General features: G+C 33.4%; 1 protein-coding gene across 7 annotated transcripts in view; it reads right to left on the reverse strand.

Annotated features, from left to right (window-relative positions):
• Positions 1 to 20,086, reverse strand: part of CNTN1 (contactin 1) — a 375,618-nt gene that overhangs the window by 218,226 nt on the left and 137,306 nt on the right. For 4 of the 7 annotated variants that reach the window (XM_060307110.1, XM_060307109.1, XM_060307111.1 and 1 more), the window contains one exon: positions 15,649 to 15,747. The exons of the other annotated variants lie outside the window; for them this stretch is intronic. The gene's annotated coding sequence lies outside the window, so the exon portion shown is untranslated. The remainder of the gene's footprint in view (positions 1 to 15,648; positions 15,748 to 20,086) is intronic. 7 annotated transcript variants of the gene reach the window in all.

Below are 20,086 nucleotides of genomic sequence, written 5' to 3' on the forward strand. Positions count from 1 at the left end.
ATCCATACATCTGTTGATGGACACGGGTTGCTTCCGTATCTTGGCTGTTGTAAATAGTGCTGCTATGAACATTGGGGTGCACTATCATTTCAAATTAGTGTTTTTTGTTTTTTCTAGATATATACACAGGAGTGGAATTGCTGGACAACATAGTAGTTCTGTTTTTATTTTTTTGAGGAGCAGTCTATGCAAAGCCTTTGGAAATGACTTTGTAGAAAATCAAAATTTCACTGTATGATAAATACAATCCCAAACAGAATCCCAATTGGAATATTTCCCTTTTATGTCCTACAGTCTGAAAGTGATCTAGATGAATGATGTCTAGATGAGTGGTCTAGATGTCCTTGTTGAAGGCAACTGAATGGACATAACCATTAACACTGAGTTCAATTTATCATCCTTATGCCAAAAAGGGGGGTATTTTAAAGCTAAAAATGAAAAATAATAAAATAAGAGACTGGATAATTTGTAATTGGTTTCAGTTTAGTGCAGTAATAATGCAAAGATGAATAAATAGCTTCATACACAACTCCCATTAACAAATACTTTACTCCCATAAAAAATACTTTCAAGTCAATTGGTGTATATCTGAACCAAGTATAATCTCATAGACAGCTGAAGAATACAAAAACTATCTATCTTATTTATCTAGACAAGCAACTTACTCCAGCCAAGCTCATATTTTGATATCATCACTTTGGATAACTTTGATTATGTCAGCTGAAATAGGAACAATAATAGATTCAGACTGTGTGTCTGCATTTGTGAAAGCTTTTTCTAAAATACAAAGCATAATCAAGGAATAGATTGGAGGCTTTAACAATTCCATTCTGTTTTATGACACATAAAGAAGCAGAGATTTTAGTTACTATTCACTCCTTTTACCACACTCCTAGGGAGCCCTGCAGGACTTTGGATTGCAGCTAATGCAACATTTGAAAAGTACTGAATCAATTCAGACTCTTATCTGAAAAATCAAGAGAAAAGATAATCCTGGCCAAGTTCTCAAAAACTTTAAGCTGACAGTCTTTTAAAAATATGAAATGAACAATTAGATTTGTTGTGAGTTGATTTCATAATGAACAGTATAATATCCATAGTAAGGAATATCCATAGTAAGAATGTTAAGAAAAAATGTGCAAATTGTGAGGTGCCTTTGTATAAAACACAATTTAATTTAAATAGAAATCAACAAGCAGCACTTATAATGCTAAAGTTGTAAGCATCAACAAATAGACAACTTTAATATCCTCTAAAGAGTTGATTCGTTGATTGATTGATTCTTTACTAATTCATTTATATATTTCCCACTAAGATAGTACTCTATGACTCACAGCAGAAAAAATAGAGAGGCTCTTCCTAATATGAGTTTGTTTTGCTTTGGTTATACCTGACATGGCTGAGAAATTGTTTGAAAATCTTTATTTTAATAATATAAATCACTATTAGTTATTAATAATTATTACAAAAATATTTACAAAGGTGTTATCTCTGTTTCCCCTTGTAAATCCCAACTAAGTGTTCTTATTAGTATTTGTGAGGATAAAGAGGACAAGAGGATAGATGGATAGAGTGGACTGGAGCATAACTGTGAGTCAATTTTGCAGGAAATTGTTCAAAAATTGACTATGATTTCCAACCTACAATACACTTGTTTTGGGGGTCAATTATTAATATAAATTTTGCATTTGTTCATTTTTTACTTTCCTTGAATGAGACTATATATATATATATATATATATATATATATACACACACATATATATAATGTTATATAAACATATAAATATATGTAATGATGATATTAAATTAACCTTCTTTACCAAGAGTATAAGTTTTATTGCTGCTATTAATGTTAAAATTACTTTTTTGGTTTTTATACCTTTTCTTTTAGAGGTGTAAAAATTATTAACAATTCCATGAAATTTTTACGTGTACTCCACAAGCAGTCTGAAAATTGATGAGGCCAATATTACTAACTCCCATTTTAAGATTAGTAACCTGAAGCTTAGAGGGGTTAAGTAATTTGTCTGAAATTTCAAAGGAAATACATTCAGGTTTTCTGGTTCTTAATCAGTCCAGTAGTTTGATGATACTACCACATTCGTATTTATTGATACTTTTAACCACACAGAGATGTTTTCTTTTGATACTTCATTATCTATGCTTAGTTATATGGATCTATCACAGATATTATCATATTATAGTCTTATATTACATTTGATTATTTTTGTCTGAGAGGTCAATTCATAGAGAAAGAAGTGATTTTTTTCCTTTATAACCAGTCCCTACTGCCTTTTTTTCTTTTTCAGATGCTCTAGATTCTGTCTGTACTACAAAGCCATGATATATAATTCAGTACTGTACAACTTAAGTAGGAGTTTCATCTTTGAGAAGCCCTAAAGACTACACTGGCTGCCAGACATATGAAACACATCCAGCAAAAGCCCTGAAAAAAAGTTATAATTAATCAGAAAAGCATCTTTGAAATATTCTTTCTTTATTTTATTACATTTTATCTCTTTTAAAGAGAACTATATGTGGTCAGATTAGTTGTTCATAAATTCCAAAATTGGAATTTATAAATTCCAAAATTCCATAAATTCCATATTGTTCATAAATTCCAAAATAGCACTTTAATCTCTTGACTCAGTCAAAACCAGTGAGGTCTAGATGCTAACTCTCATAAATTGTTCACATATTTATTTGTTCATTATATATTCACTAATGCTTCCAAAAGGAATCTGTTACAGCTTACATAGTCAACGAAGCTTTTAACACAGTGATAGAAGAATGAGATCCCAGTATGAAGGAAATCATGTAACCTAGCTTAGGGCACATTACTTATTAATTGAAAGGAATATTTAGCTAAAATCTGCCTAGCTGACAATGCAAAAAAAAAAAAATTCCTAACATTGAACACTAAGAAAAATTTTGATGTTATAGAAATGTCATTGGGAAAAAAAAATAATTTAAAAGAAAAAATCAGATGCATTCTTCATATACATATTCTTATCTTAATTCTGGTGTCAAATTGCAGCTGTGAGAGTTCATTCTATGTAGGCATAAAGCTTTCTTCTCCTATGACAATATATGTGTAGAGTTTAGAAGTTTAGAAGCTCTGGAGGAACAACTCACTCCTTCAAGCTTTAACTCTACTGCTCCCTATTTAGGAATGTGTCTGTGGCATAAATAGTAAGATATAATTCTAGTTGTTAGTCACATTATTAACTCACTATTTTTCAAGCTTTTCCTAAGATCTTTGCAAACAATAAAATTCAAATAATTTTTAGTTCACATTTTTAGTTAGCATAAGTAGGTCACACTGCTTGAAAGTGACACAGATTGAAAGAAGGAGCAACCACTAGTAACTTCAATTTTCATTCCAAAATATGCAAGTAGAAAACAAAAAAGAAAACTTCGGCTGATTTGAATTAATTTGTTAGAAATATTGAAAATGAAAAACTGCTCTATGGGATGATGATGCATAGGAAGAAAGGAAGTGAATACTTAAGTCTTTAAGGAAACTTAATGGAAGCATTTGAGTTGTTAACACTTTCACCCCCAATTTTTGCCAACTTTTTTTTTTCCAACTACTGGTAGATTTGCTCTCTTCTTTTAATATCAATTATCAAATCTCAATATGTTTTTCTAACTTCCACTACAGTGCATTGCTAAAGTAATCTCTTCTATCATCAATAAACTGGATCTTTTCCATTGATTTGTCTGCTGAATTCATTTTATTTAGATCAGGCTCTAAAATTAACACATGATTCAGGTTCCCCAATTAACTCAATCTGTGTACAATTATTTTTACTGCCTATGTGGAATATTTGATTTCCATTCTACTCAAATGCATTTTGATATGTTTCTTTAGAGCTCAAACTTAATTGCTCTATTCTTACCAAAATAATAAATAAATAGGAGACTATATTTCTTTGTAATTTGTCTCATATTCAGTTATGTATTGCATAAATAAAGACTTAATACTAAATTATTTTTAAATAACTAATCACTTGTATTTGACACATATATGACAAAAATATCATTTCTTATACAAAATTAAAATATTGGGTTTTATTAACACATTTTAAATACTTATTGTTACTCCAGTGATAACATTTTAATAAATATGCAAAACACTTATCACAATGCCTAGCACAGAGTGAAAAATGAATAAATGTTGGTGTACCAATTTCCCTCTTTAAATTATGCTTTATTCTGTCAACAAAACACAATAAACAGTAATTCTACTGTGAAACAGGTAGTAACAATTACAGGCAATTAACAAATATGTGTTCTTCATTCTCCCTGTTTTAGCAGTTGCTAGGCACTATGATCATCGTTTTTCTGCATTTAGTACCTATTGCATATCTACACTTTGCTGGGCCAATTTAATCCTAATCAATCTTCCATATGAGCAATAGAAATTCATACGACCCCCATTTCAGCTTTAACACATTTACTCCTATTTCTTCCTAAGTTATAAGCTACTGAAAATTCTGTTTTTAAGTCATATAACCAAAGCATTTATTTTCAGCACATTGATTGACACATGACTAGCTCTTTTAAAGAAGAATTAAGTTTATATTGATACTGAGCATGTCTCAAGGGGTGCCCATTTCCTAATCAATGTTCATGAATGAGCATTATAGTTCTGTGGTTAAGATCTAAGAATTATATGTGTTCTGAATCACAGAGAAATAATTTTCTTTCATTTAAAATTTCTTTTCTTAAGAATGATTCTTGAGATAGATAATTTAGAGAAGCAAAAGCAATTCATTAAAAACATTTTTCAGATGAACTTGGAGACTGTCATACAGAATGAAGTGAGTCATAAAGAGGAAAACAAATATCGTATGTTAATGCATATATGTGGAATCTAGAAAAATGGTACAGATGAACCAGTCTGCAAGGCAGAAATAGAGACACAGATGTAGAGAACAAACATATGGACACCAAGGTGGCAAAGCAGTGGGGGGTGGGGGGATGAATTGGGAGATTGGGATTGACATGTATACACTAATATGTATAAAAGAGATAACTAATAAGAACCTGCTGTATAAAAATAAAATAAAATTCAAAATCTCAAAAATTCAAAAAAAAATAATAAATTCAAAAAAATTAAAAAAACAAAAAAATTTTCATTAAGCTAAGAACTTAATTACATGAAGAACATTACATCTGAACAAGAATTCTACAGTTAAGGGAAAATATTACTGCAATTTTTATGTTATTATTGACTTCTTAACCATGTACACTTTGAAACTTGTTTTTCTATATGTAGGTATGTCTAAATAGAAGGCCTTAAATTGTAACTCTCAATCATTAGAAACTCAGTTTCCACATGCAAAAATTAAGGATTAGTCACAATTTCATTTGACACATTCCAACTCTAAAATTTCATTTTATCCTTGATGAGGGACTAGACAGACAAATTCTAAATAATCCTCATCTTGGATTAACAAAAATATTTTCTTCATTACTGCATGAAGCATCTATTTAAGTTCAATTTAACTAAAAGGAGGGCTTCACCTAAAGGCATTAACATTTGCATAGGTGAGGGCTATATCCTACTGCAATAAAATACAGAGAGAGAAAATTATTAGATTAGATTTTTTTTGCATTTAATAACTTCAAAATAATCACTGTGCCAAAGAATTTTCTTTTTGCTACAAAAAATGATTAAAATATATCATTTATTAAAAAATCAACAGTATTTGGTATTCATCCTCTGCTGTAAAGGTCTTATCCAAATATATCTATGTAAACAATTGGCCATGTTTTCTCTCTTCTAGCTGAGTATTCTGGGACAAATAGCCACTTCTCTCAGTATCTTTATTATTATTTGTGCTTAGTTCTACTCCCCTCAAGAATTTTCTATGTATTTAACATCTTGAGTAAGTTCCAAAGAACCAATGTACAATTTCGAGTCATCTTTAATAAATGATACAAATCCAGACTCAACAAGACACATTCTTTATGGCTTGGATCTCTACTTATCTTTCAGGTCACTTACATCTAAATATATTGTTTTATATAATTTGTCATTTAGCTGTGAATAGGTCACAACATGGAATACACACACTGATATTTTAAATACTTTCTTAACATTCCTACTGCCTCAGTGTAGTCCATTTCACTATTACTGTTATGAATTAATTATGTGAATGAAGAAGACCTTATTATCAATATATTAGTGACAAATATTTACCAGCTGTTTACAATATTTCAGGCAATGCGCTAATTGCTGGAAATATGGACATAAACAGAACAATTGTTCCCATGATGTCTGAAAATATGTTGAACATCATTAAAAATAATTTAAAACATTTTTTATTAATTTCATCTCTGCTATTGACATAACTTCTGCATAAGCCATAATTTATCTTTAATTAAAATAGCCACAGCACTTTTGCTGGACAGAATATTTGTTCAAGTTTTAAAGCACCAAATATTTTTGCATTAATATTCTAATCAATAATGTAAAAAAATACCACTTTGTTCATTCCAATCACCTGAACTTGCCAATTTCAACATAGTCTTTGTAAAAACTATCACAAAATACACTCAGCTAGTGGTGGAGGTGGGAGAGAAGGGGCTACAAGATAGAAAGATATCTAAATCTTGGTAGCCAGACATGTTCCCGAAGGCATATATCAAAGTTGATCTTCACTGAGATTGAAAACCACACTCACAGAGAAGTTGACACTTTTGATAGGACAATCAGATATCCAGGTACAGGTATACTTTAGGTCCAGCTACATCACAACCCATCCTTCCCAACATTTGCTTGTACAGCTTTGAGTCACATGACACCATATCCTTCCAATAAATCTCCCCTTTTGCTTAAGCTAGCTCGAGACAGATTTTTGCCATTATTTTATAATAACTTTAAATGGAGTATAATCTATAAAAATATCACTATGTAGTACACCTGAAACTCATGTAATATTGTAAATCAACTATACTTCAATAAAAAAAAAGAAAAAAGAGAAAAATATCTTCTACTACAGGATTCACCTTGCATTTGATATGTATAATTAACATAATGAATATTCTCCCCAAAGTCTATTCATTTGATAGTGTGACTTAAACAGTAGTGTCTTATAATTAATAAAATGTGATAACATTAATTCATGTGAACATTCATTCAACACAGATTTATTGAACATCTACTATGTTCATGGCACTGTGCTAGACACTGGGAATGCAGGCACCCTTTCTATTCTTCAATCAAATACAGAAAACTCCCCTAGTTAATATCATTTTTTCTACTGAAGATGTTAAGAAGAAGAAAAGGGTTCTAAAAGCATTTCCCCCAACAAAAGAATTTTAAAATTACTCACAATTAATTCATATTTTAGAGGAACTAATAATGAACTAATTAATAAAAATTTATTAAAAACATTATTCATCAGACTACTCTGCAATAAGCTGGGTACATATATATTGGACATCTTGTAAAATTTATGTATTCTTCAAGTGTCATTTTGTTCCTTATCCACTAGTCAGATTTTCCATACTTGAGCAAAATGACCATTTTTGACCTTAGATTATGCTTATGGATAGTTTCTTTTTCAAATTAAACTTGACTTTCTTCTAGTAAATAATAATAAAAATTAATTTTCAATTTTGCACTGCCTCCATTACGCCCATTTTAGTTACAATGAAAGGAAGATGAACAAACTTATGAACATAGGGGTTCAAAATGTCATTGATTATATGCATGCATTGACATTTGAAGTTTCCTGCAGAGTGCCAAGAAAATTTAGTAAAATTATGGGGATATAGAAAAGAAACTTTAATCTCCTAATCCTGAACCTAGAGTTTTAGTAACAGTATAACCTCTATCTTTCAGTTTTCCCATCTTTAAAGTGAGGATCTCATATTCTCCTAGAGAGGATTAAATGAGATTATTCATTTAAGCATGATCTCAGCAAAACCTTTTTTCCTTTCAAGTTGTATTTTAATTACCTATCTCTTTTTAGTGTGAACCTCTGAAATTTACAGTCAACACCATTTATTTCATAACTGCACTGACTAAATCATTATACCGATATTTCTAAACTATTTTAAGTATCATTTTACTACCTCATTCAGGAAGTTATTTTTGATGTCCTCCCTTAATTTTAGCTAGAGCTCAATTTATATGCACTTACTGTACCTGCTTCTACCTTTACAAGTGTTAGCTTTGTCCAGTGAGCTTTCAGTTATTTTCTCTCCTTCTTTTAACAGACTATTCTGTCCATGGAAACAAGGAATATAATTCCCTTTGCATAGCCAATGCACATAAAAGGAGCTTAATAAACATTTGCTGAATTAATAAATTAATGTGTTCCCTGACCTCAACAGATTCACAATCATGTAGGGTAATATACATATCTATTACATATGAATATAATAACATTCCATCAATTAGATTGTACCATAATATCTGGTATATATAAATCTGTTTATTCCATCCGAATATAAACTCTTTGATGGAAAGGTTCATGTTGTACTCATTTTTGTATCCCCAAAGTCTGGCATAGTAGCTAGCATATGTGCAAGATTTGCCAAATATGGTTCTTCAATTCAAGAGAGTTGTGTGTGTATACACACACGCACACATACACACACACACATCTACACACACACATAAAGTGGGCACTTGGAACTTGGGAAGATACTGTTACTAGCTTTGTGCTCAAAAGTTTAATTCAAGGGATTGAAGTTGCAACTAAATGCATCACTCCAAAAGAACAGTCATACAGTCTAGACAACTGTTGATAAATGATCCTTGCTCTGTGTGGGGGATTAATTGGAATGCAGATATTTTAGAAATAATTATGCTGGCAATAAACATAAGAGTTTTAGACACAGTGGCATAAGGACTTTGGCTAGTAAAATAGATAGCAAGAAATATCTGAGAAATAGAGTTGATGTATCAGAAAAATAAGTTTAGAGGTTAGATTGGAGAACAAAAGGAAAGAGTGGAGTTAATTCTAAATTTATAAACGTAGCAAATGGCAGTGTCTCTTGCACTTAGAACCCATGTATCTATCTGAAGATCAATCAAGATAGACATAATGCCAAGATTCTCATACAAATGTTCCTGTATACGGCACTTTTATATTTGTCTATAATGACAAATAAAATTTTAAAGTACTTAACTATGTTATATAATTTTACCAAGTGTTTGTAAGCATGGATAATTGTCCATGAATGTAGTGATTTAAGGATAGATAAGTCCGAAGACAAAAATGAGACAAAATGACTTGTAATCATCTTCTTAATGTTCACTGAGACAGAGCTACTATCACTTTTAACAGGCAAGTACAACATAAGAAATTTTTCTAAAGATAATATTATGTTCAGATTTTCCACAGTCTGATAAATCCTCTTTTGGTAAGGATTAAAGTTCTTATTCTCTACAGGTATTACCTCTCAGTATTATTTTCCAGCCAAATCTTCCAAGCCAGGGCCAGAACTCAAATTATAGGAAACACAAAACTAGTAAATAATAAATAAATTTTATGTTCATGATAATTTCACAGAATACATTTCCTCAGTAGTAAACATCTCAGAATTTTCTACTAAAACTGTTCCTCTGTAGAAGATCAGTGTTCATCATGGTTTCAAAGCACTTTAAAAATTATAATAAAAGTCATTTCCTACGTTCAAGTAAAGGGAAAAATTGCAGTTTTCCATTATTCTTACCTATTTATTCTGGAACTTGGGTGCCCTCATACTGACCTATTTAGTTTATCACTAGTCCGCCTAATTCACCTCTTGGCTTCCTGCTCACCCAGTTCTTCAACAGATTTCTTCTGTTTGTCACCCAGCTTCTCGTGTTGCCAACTTTATATCATCTTCCATCTGTTTAAATTCCTATGTTCTTTCTGGCACAGCTCCGCCTCCAGATTCTCTCCCAGCCACCTACCTTGCTGCCCTTCCATCTGCTAGCATGACTAGTGTCTTTTCTAACCTGTTCCCAATCTAAATTGTCTCCAATTATCTACTTGAATTTCTTTATCAAAAGTTTATCTCTTAAAGGATTATTGTGATTGCAATAGTTACTTATAATCACACAATCTTGGAGTAGATAGGGAAGTTAAAAGCCAAAATGCTCAAACATGCATTTAATGTTTTAATTCTTCTATGCTTTAAAGTCATTTACTTTTCTCAGCTTTTTTTAATCATAATGTTTTGAAGGAATAGCATGCACTACTGAAAGATATCACTAATGTCTTTTCATATACATTTCTTCTGCACACTACTTCTGTGTGGCTCAACTCTTCTTAGTCCTGTGGTTAAGTGCATTTGCCATTGTTCCAAAGTTCTGCATTCACTGATTACCAAAAACCTTTCCTTGAACACCACATTCTCAAGACAGTTCAATTCAAATTTTTAGGCTTAATGTAGCAGAAATATTTTTTATTTAAGATGTGTGTTATAGTTGCCTACTGGATGCCAAAGAGGCTATATAAACAACATTAGCATTTGATTATTACAGTTTCAGAATTTGATATTTAAGGAGCATAAGGTGGCATTTTCCCTTGGCATTGATTTAGTTGCTTGATGAGGTAGATGCTTATTTTCATGTAGCAGAGGAAACATACTACAAGTTAAAGTGGACTCAGGAAAATATTTAAAACTTTAGACCTACGTACCTTGTAATGAGACTAAAAACTAATTGTCCACTCACATTTCTGGAGTAATACCCTTCCTCTATCAACCACAACTTAGAAAAGAATTAAGCTTGTGTTTACAGGAGGTTCAGTTAGAAATTACTCTTATATTCAAAATAATAATATAATGGAGCAGGACACTTATGGGGCCTTCCCAGGACAGGCCTTCCCCCCATATCCTCTGCTTTAGCTCCTCTCTGGAGTATGTAGATTACAGTATCAGATGCACATTTCCTGAATTGTGTCACAGATGTGAAAAACCCCTACCAAATGGAAAATATTAACTGTTTGAAGACCATAAGCACATAGCCCCCAAGCCTACTGGAGCCTGAGGATTGATAATGTTAACCCCTGTGACACAGCCGTTACCTCATTCATCAGCCAAACAAAAGAACTGTGCACAAGCTGATCACACACTCTGCAATCCCCTTCTCTCACCTGGCTTTTAAAAATGCTTTGCTAAAACCCTTTGGGGAGTTCAAGGTTTCTGGGAACATGAGCCATCCGTCTCCTGATATGGCCCTGCAATTAACCTTTCACTGCTCCAAACTCCGACGTTTAGGTTTGTTTGGCCTCACTGTGCTTCAGGTATATGAACTTGTGCTAACAATATAGCATTTTAATAAAAAGATAATGATTTCAGAAAGACTTGACTGATTTATTTTAAATACTAGGAATGTAATACTTCTACTGATGTTAATTAACATTAAAAAAGATGTTGATAAGTTTTTCATGTTTATTTTAATATGTTTTATTGTTATCTAGGTATGGTAAGGCCAATAGATCTGGTGATGACTGTCATTGAAAAATATAGCTTGTTATATTCACAGATCCTGAGAAGGCGGGACATGCCTGGGGACACACAAGGAATCACGGGGGTGCAGGTTTGGTCAAGAGGCAGAGGGAAAAGGGTAACTGTGGGCAAGAGCCTTTATTATGGTTTTCTCAGGAAGGAGGCAAGATAAAAGTGGATTTAGGATTGGCCAGTTTGAATTATTTTAGGTAGCTCTGGGGCATTGGGGCTGTACCTAGTTGTCTTGATGTGAGAATTCTAATAAGAAGGTTGAAGGCAGGGCTTTGGATTGGTTGGTTTGCATTTGAAAAGGGAACTTGAGGGCCAGTGGCTTACTAACTCCCGTGATTAGCTCACCCTGGGAGGTGCAGTCCCTCCAGGGTTAGCACAGCAAAGCATTAAAATACAGAAAAAAATATATAGTTAATACAATATTCAATTCAGGATTAACAATCATTAAAAAGAAATGTTGAGAATTCATCTGATTCAGAGATTAGAAATATCTTTAGCATTAAATGACTCCAGTGTGATTAAATAATGTCTGTGAGTACCCAATAACTATAAGACCCACGTCTAAGCAAGTTATTCTGTTGGTTAAGTTCTTAACAACTTGCTCCCACCTTGTTTATTCTCACCTACACCTATACAATTCCTCTATTTAAGTCCTGACATCAGAATATATAATATTGATTTTTGTTTCCACGCCTGTATGCACATTCTTCTCCTGGACTCCACTTAACATTTCTGAGCTTGGTTCCCCCTTTCTCCTGTGACACTAAAACTTTTAACCAAGTATTTTGCCTGATGCTATGCTCTAATTTTTTTCCTACATTTGAACTATTTGTTCTATTGAAAGCATAGCCCTTCATCTTTTTTTTGCATCTACAGTGAGTACCTAGAAAAAGCACACAAGAAGACCTTAATAAATGCTTCTTCATTACACTGAGTTGTAAGATTAAAGTGATTAGGAAACAATAAATAATTGGGTAAAATGTATATTTATAATCAGAGGGAATAAATTGGTGAAACATGCATGAAGCTATATTAAAATGACACACTCTTGGGCTTCCCTGGTGGCGCAGTGGTTGAGAGTTCGCCTGCCGATGCAGGGGACACGGGTTCGTGCCCCGGTCCGGGAAGATCCCACGTGCCGTGGAGCGGCTGGGCCCGTGAGCCATGGCCGCTGAGCCTGCGCATCCGGAGCCTGTGCTCCGCAACGGGAGAGGCCACAACAGTGAGAGGCCCGCGTACAGAAAAAAAAAAGACACACTCATCAGTGTCAACTCCTAAGAGCATATATAAAAGGAAAATGTTTCATAAACTATAATTTCTTAGGGAAAATATTTTAAGGAGGAACTAATTTTATCGTTTTCTCCAATGTAAGAGAAAAGAATATAAAATCTCTTGGTATCACTCTTTGTTATAAATTCATACTTGAAAAAAGTTTTCTGTGTATTTTACAAAGCTTGTAGCACATCAGGACTATTTACTAAAGAACCCTATAGGGGATTACCTTGTCTTATAAATGTAAACTCAGATTTAATCAATTCGTATGTGTGTTTTAGGTTTGGAAAATGGGCATATCATCTCTCATCTTTTACTCTTCTAATCTTCCATAAATGATTCATAACTTTTCTATAATCTTATTTAATGCTTAATATAGTATAGATAGAGATACAGTTTTCTTCTTAGATTTATTATAATGTAGGTGAAAACATCCCTTATTAATATATATATTTATTCTCTATAAGAAAGTTGCTTGTTTACCAGTTTAAAATATTCTTCTCAACTGATTTATCACTCTAAGACACCTTTAAAATTCATTTTTAAGCTAAATTACAAAACCTTATATTAGTGAATCATAATATTTCAGAATTCTTATAAATTGATTTTAGAGGCATAAATAATATATATCAACTATGGATTAAATTCACTTTCAAAAATTTTACATTTGATATTTCACTACTATATAGGTTTTTCATTCCATTTTCCTTCTTTCCATTTTATTATACCATTTTTATATCTTTAGTTTCCTTTCCAACTGAATTTAATACTATTATACTTTGCCATAATAATCATTATCTAAACTCATTTTGGTGTCTCAACTCATATATTGTGGTTGATTTTCAAATATTCTCATTAATCTCTTGTTATTTTCTCCCAATTGATAACCTATAAAAATTATTTGCAACTAATGTGGGAATTGGGAACTGAGCACATCTCTTTCCAGATTCCCGTCAGACGACCTGGGAAATATTCTTTATCAAAACCATTAGATATTTTCAGTGAGACTGATTAATGGCCTGGGTTGAGACTAGAACAATGACAAAGAGGCTTAGGTAAGTACAAGTGCAATGTTACATAGAACCCTTTGTCTATACAATCTCCCCAAGTTGGTCCATTAATTTCACTGCTATGATCTTGTCACCCATCATGGGGGCTTTTCTTCTACTGTCACCTCAGCCAGCTCCAACAAGTAGCACTGCCATTATACTCATTATTCAGAATTTAGTATGTCATTAGGTAATAAATACCTTTAAGTTTCTGTTCCCTCCATTCTTTCTCATTTTCTTTTAGATTCCATTTTAGTAGCTGTTAAGGGGCCACCTCATTCAGGAGGCATTTAAGCAGAACTGAACGCCATGACTCAGCAACGGGAGACCTCTAAGACATATAGGCAGTTACCTATCCTCCCTTTCTTCCCCTCCCTAAGTAAAAACTCACACGTGAGTGTCCTCATAAAACACATTCTACAGTGCTGGGAGCGCAGTGCCACACCACCACCAGACAGTTGACAGGAAAGCCAAGTAACAGAGTAACACTGTAGCAGAACTGAAATGTACTGTGAAATGCTTGAAGGGTATTTTTCCTGTGGTCTTACTATCATTACTCTATTTCCTTTTTTAATTTTTATTTTTTAATAATAATCCTTATTTTACAAAAAATACTGGCCTTATCTATTACTGGTTCTTGGTAGATTATTCAGCAAACAAATTTTTAAAAACAGCATCAATTAACATACTTGAGAAGTAGGCAATGTTATATTATCTAATTTATATGATATACCTGTTATATTGCATATATTATGTTTCATAAATTATATATTATAGTGCATATATGTATGTATGCATATATGTACATCTATGCATATGTGTATACATATATATACTAATAGTATAAATGTACTGTTGAAAAGCATCCTTAAAAATTTTTACTATATCTAGAGTTTCTTGCTGAATGTTTATTAAATGCTATTTTCCTACCCTAAAGAAAGGTTTAGGAATTTATATCATACTGCACGTTATCTGCATATTTATTAATTATTTGTCATGATATTTAAGCAAGCAGTTTTAATTCACAAAGACTGGCAAATATAGTAGTAGATAGAACTATATTTTTCAGTTTTGCAGAGTTTTTGTAAATTTTATTTGGCTTTTATACAGTGGGTTCTGCAATTGTATAAGCTTAATTTTTAAAAGACCAAGAAGGAAAGAAAACTTTTTTGGTGGATGGGGGCATAAATTTCAAAATATTACATCTATGCATTCTTTTTGGAGTAAGGCATTCTGGACAAGAGGGAAAAAAACCCCAAAACACTACAGGTAGAAGTCAAACTGTTTTGTTTCTGACAACAAGGTCTTCCTTCAAGGACAAGCTAGTCCAAATTACTTTAATTCCATCTGTTCCATTTGTATGCAACACAGTATTTGAGTTTGAGTACCTCAGTGCTTTCCTCTGCTTCTGGGGAAAAGATTGAGCATTTTTGGTGTTTACCAACATTTTTTACCATAATTTGAAATTATTGACATTAAGGAAATAATAGGAGCCAAAGGAATACCACAGCCCTGCTAAAACTTCTCCACAGGAGGTAATTTTTTATTGATTCAGTTCATACTTTCAGTGCTGCCCCTCCCCAGTTTGCAGGTTTCTGTCTATCTGAGACACACATCTGAGCTCTGGTACATTCTTGAAAAGCTTTTGCGTGCAAGATAAAATACCCTACGGCAACTTGTCAAAAATATAAAATAAAATCAGCTTTCAATTAACGTAAAAATTGAGAACCCTGACACCGCATAGCAATACTGAGGTGTGAGTCAATCCTACTAACACTGCATCACCCTTTCCTAACTCAGCACATTCTCCCTTGGAATTTACTAACCTAGAGAAAAACCTCGGACTTACCTCTTATGCTGAATTATCTGACGTTCTGTGTATAGTATTTATTGCAAGCTGTCCATTTGAATGAATGCAGCGACAGTCACACCACAGTACGTCTCTCTCCTGCAGCAGAAAGCAAGTTAAAAGGACTTCAAGCTGTGACCTCAGAGGCAGGCACAGCCGCTCCCATCCTTCAGCCAACCTTCTGGGGAGAGCAGGTTAGATGACAGTAAAGCTGGCTCTCTACATAGCAATACTTTCAAATAAAGCATTCTGTGCTGCGAGCTCTGGGATTTACATCCAAATTCAGCTGGCTAGAGTCAATGCTGCTTCTATGCCTGAAAATATTAAGCATTTCACTGCAGTCACTTAATGCAAGAAACTATCTGAGGCGACTTCACAAACCCCGTCATTCTGTTCGGAGACTAAAGAATGAGCACCGCATGCATAATTCATGCATTAAAATCTTCAATGCACTTCCTGTAGCCTCTGTTCTATCCAGTAATGGGCTATTGATCACCTCATCGTTAAGACGATTGGAGGTACGCGATTGGTTTATTTCCACAAATAAAATTACAACCTAAATCACAGGCAGAAGCCTCCAACCCTGCAGCATCCACTCGAGTAAAACATTCACATAAACGAGATGGCATTTGCATACTGCATAATGTTTAAACTGGACTCTTCCGCAGAAATGCTATAGCATCTATTTTCTTTTATTCAAAATACATACTTTCTGTGGGTTTAGGTTGAATATTTTATATTAGAAGTGAAATATACAGAGTTGATCTTTTCCTACCATCTCGGGAAAATTAACAGGGCTAAACGGAAAATTAAGAAAAAAAAAAAAAAGAATGGTGTATTGGTATAAATCATAGAAGTTTTTATCTGGGCTCATTTGAATAACATTTCTTTGAAGACTTTAACTTAAAAACAATTTTTATTTCAATAATGTGGAAGAGGATTTCTTTTTTTTTAATCATCATAGTGGGTACATCATTGTTAACTATTTTGGATCATGAGCACCTGTGCTCTGGGTGTGTCAGTAGTTCTGAGAGCCCTTTCTCTCTGAATTTAAGCTCCTAAGAACACGCCATGATTTCTACTAGTCTTTTTTCACTGCCTCAAAAAAGTAAGCTTTAAAACAAATTGTGCTTTTTATTATGCTAATATTCATCAGGAGAAAACATAGTAGTATAATATTTTTAAAAGTTACCATAATGGGAGATCCATGTAAAATACCAAATGCATTTATGTACAAGAAATGTTTGTCTATTTCCCAAAGTATCTTAATTGTAAAAACGAATTAAGCTTTATCCACCAAAGAGGACTGATGTTATTGAGATCATTTAGAAGCCTAATGCCATGTCTTTCCAAAGCCTCTTCAATGGTGATTTGCAGTCAATAAGCCAGTAACAACTGATACCAGCATGAGAGGGTAGTAGGAGCCCTGATGACAATAGCAATGGAGTTAAGGGATGTTCAGGGAGATGGCTCTTCCTTCCAAGTGCAGTAAGAGCATAATCCCTGCTAGGTCATTGGGAAAATAGGTGCACCTAGCTGATAAAGATTATGCTAAAATATTCTAAAGGTGTCTGAGAAATTAATTATCCAATTACTATGTACATTATATATTCCATATTCCGCAATGTTTTGTTTTGTCCAAGCCAGATTCTTTTTGTATGTTTACATATATACATAATAAAATTTAAATAATAAAATTAAACTATAAGAAGACCATTTATCAGAGTAATATTCTTTATTCTTTATACAGAAGATCTCAAACACTTAAAAATTACAAAAGGTATAGCTAAGGATTAATTTCCTGCCAAGAGTTGTATCAATTTAATCATTTAGAGAAGCAATTTTATATGAAGATAACATCTCTTTTAAAAATAGTAGAAAATTGAAAACTTTGAAACTTAAGTTATCATGTATAAGGATATAGAGTACATTTATTTAGGTATAAGGATATAGAGTACATTCATTTAGGAGATATAGATTGCTGACAAAACCAAAAATAATTACAAACGTAAGCATTGGAAATTTAAGTTCTCTGAAATGACATAATTCAATAGTGCATAACTAGGTGGATAGGAAAAGCATTAGCTTTGTCCTTCTCTTCTTCTGCTGTGAGTGAAAGACAATATCTTTTCTCACATACAAATATCCAAGATCCAAGTCTAAAACGGTGATGGCAACTTTTCATCTACTTGGTGAATTTTCAGATTCAATTGTTTTAAAGGTGAGGAGAGAGATGAAACACACACACACACACACACACACACACACACACACACTTGCACACACACACCATCAACCTAGAAAAGACCAAGATTAGAGTCAGCAAAGAAGAGAAGAGTATGGCATGAGAAAAGCTATGGAGATAGTAAGTCCCTAAGAAATCAGAGTGGGGGCAACAAGTAAACCTTGAAGGGAAACACCTGAGTAAAAATAATCAGTTGTACTCCCAGATAAGATGAAGCCTGAGAATGTAATAAGTACCAATTTCCACTTTCCAGAAGTCTGGCTATGCCTGAGAAACACACTTAACAATTCTTTTCAAATGGATGGAAAACAGAGATGGGTCTTTTAGATGAATTTGGTCTCTTTGCTGATCTAGAGGATTTCCAATATTTTGAAGTTATAATGCATGTAAAATATGGAGTGAACTCTGTAATGTACAATAGGGTCAATAAAATGAATCAAAATTTGTGAATAAATCAAACATATTTGTTCTGCTAGTTTTGCAATATCTATTAAGACATATACCTATCCTGCCTGTCATTTGGAAAAATGCATAATTTATATCCACTATAAGAATACATAATGCCATGTAGAATTAGGAAAATAATTTAGCCTGCCAAAGTTTCTACATTCCTGAACTCAAGGGTTGTGGGAGCAGACTGCATTTATTCTCTGAGATTTAAGATATTCTTTCCTCTTTTCTCAAGCTGTCCTACCCATAACATAGTCATCCCCTAATCATAACACATTCATTCAATCAAAAAATATTTATTATGTACCTTCTGTATGAAACAAATTGTACTATATGCTAGGAAGACAAATATATATAGTGGCTGCCCCCAAGGTATTCATGCTTTAGTGAAGAAAACAAGAAAAGACGTAGATACAGAGTGATGAATATAATTACCTCTGATACACGTTAAGGTATGCAAATGAGGTAATTACTAAAGTATACTGTGCCTGTATGCTAAGTAACTGATAGATAAGTGTTATATATGAGGCATAGAAGCAGAAGAAATATTGGCATCACCAACTGCTCATGGGGCATTAGGAAATGATTCATGGAGGGGGTACTATTTAAAGAAACTGTGTGGTAAATAGAACTAACATGGGCTTTAATGTTGGTCAAATTTGAAATTAAATTCAAGCTTCCTCAATTTGTTACCCAACCAAACTTCGGTCTGCTTGCCCTGCACAGGAAAGCCAAGGTTGACACTGGGTTATAGTGAAGGAAAGTGCAGCATTTATTGTAAGGCACCAGACAAGGAGTCTGGGGCAGCTAATGCTCAAAAAACTCAAACTTCCAGATGAGTTTCAGGGAATATTTTTAAAGGCAAGGTGAGGGAGGGGAGTTCTGGTGTATGTGATCAGCTCGTGCACAGTTCTCTGATCGGTTGGTGGTGAGTTAAGAGGGCAGTGTCACAGGGGTTAACATTATCAATCCTCAGGCTCCAGTAGGTCAAGGTCATCAAGTAGTTAACTTCTTCCATTTGGTGGGGGTGTTAGCATCTGTTAAAAAACTCACGAAATATGTTTCAGATACTGTTATCTGGGTATATCAGGGAGGAACTAAAGATTCTGTGAATGCCACATGGCTGATTTACTGTTTAAACTGTTACCAGTTCTCCTGGTTCAACTGCTACTTTTGTCACTACCTGTTCACATCTTTTTGATCATTAATTCTTTTTTTATTGGTGTATAATTGCTTTACAATGTTGTATTAGTTTCTGCTGTACAACACAATGAATCAGCTATATGTATACATGTATCTCCTCCCTTTTGGACCTCCCTCCCACCCACCCCCCCATCCCACACAACTAGGTTATCACAGAGCACCAAGCTGAGCTCCCTGTGCTATACAGCAGAGTTCCACTGGCTATCTCTTTCACACATGGTACTGTATATATGTCAATCTGTCAATTCATCCCACCTTCCACTTCTCCCACTGTGTCCACCCTTCTGTTCTCTACATCTGCTTCTATATTCCTGCCCTGCAAATAGGTTCATCTGTACCATTTTTCTAGATTCTACATATATGCATTAATATATGGTATTTGGGTTTTTTCTTCTGACTTACCTCACTCTGTATGACAGACTCTAGGCCCATCCACATCTCTAAAATGATTCAATTTCATTCCTTTTTATGGCTGAGTAATATTCCATTGTATATATGTACCACATCTTCTTTATCCATTCATCTGTCAATGGACATTTA

The sequence above is a fragment of the Globicephala melas genome, chromosome 10, assembly GCF_963455315.2.
Source record: "Globicephala melas chromosome 10, mGloMel1.2, whole genome shotgun sequence".
In the NCBI taxonomy this organism is placed as follows: domain Eukaryota; kingdom Metazoa; phylum Chordata; class Mammalia; order Artiodactyla; family Delphinidae; genus Globicephala; species Globicephala melas.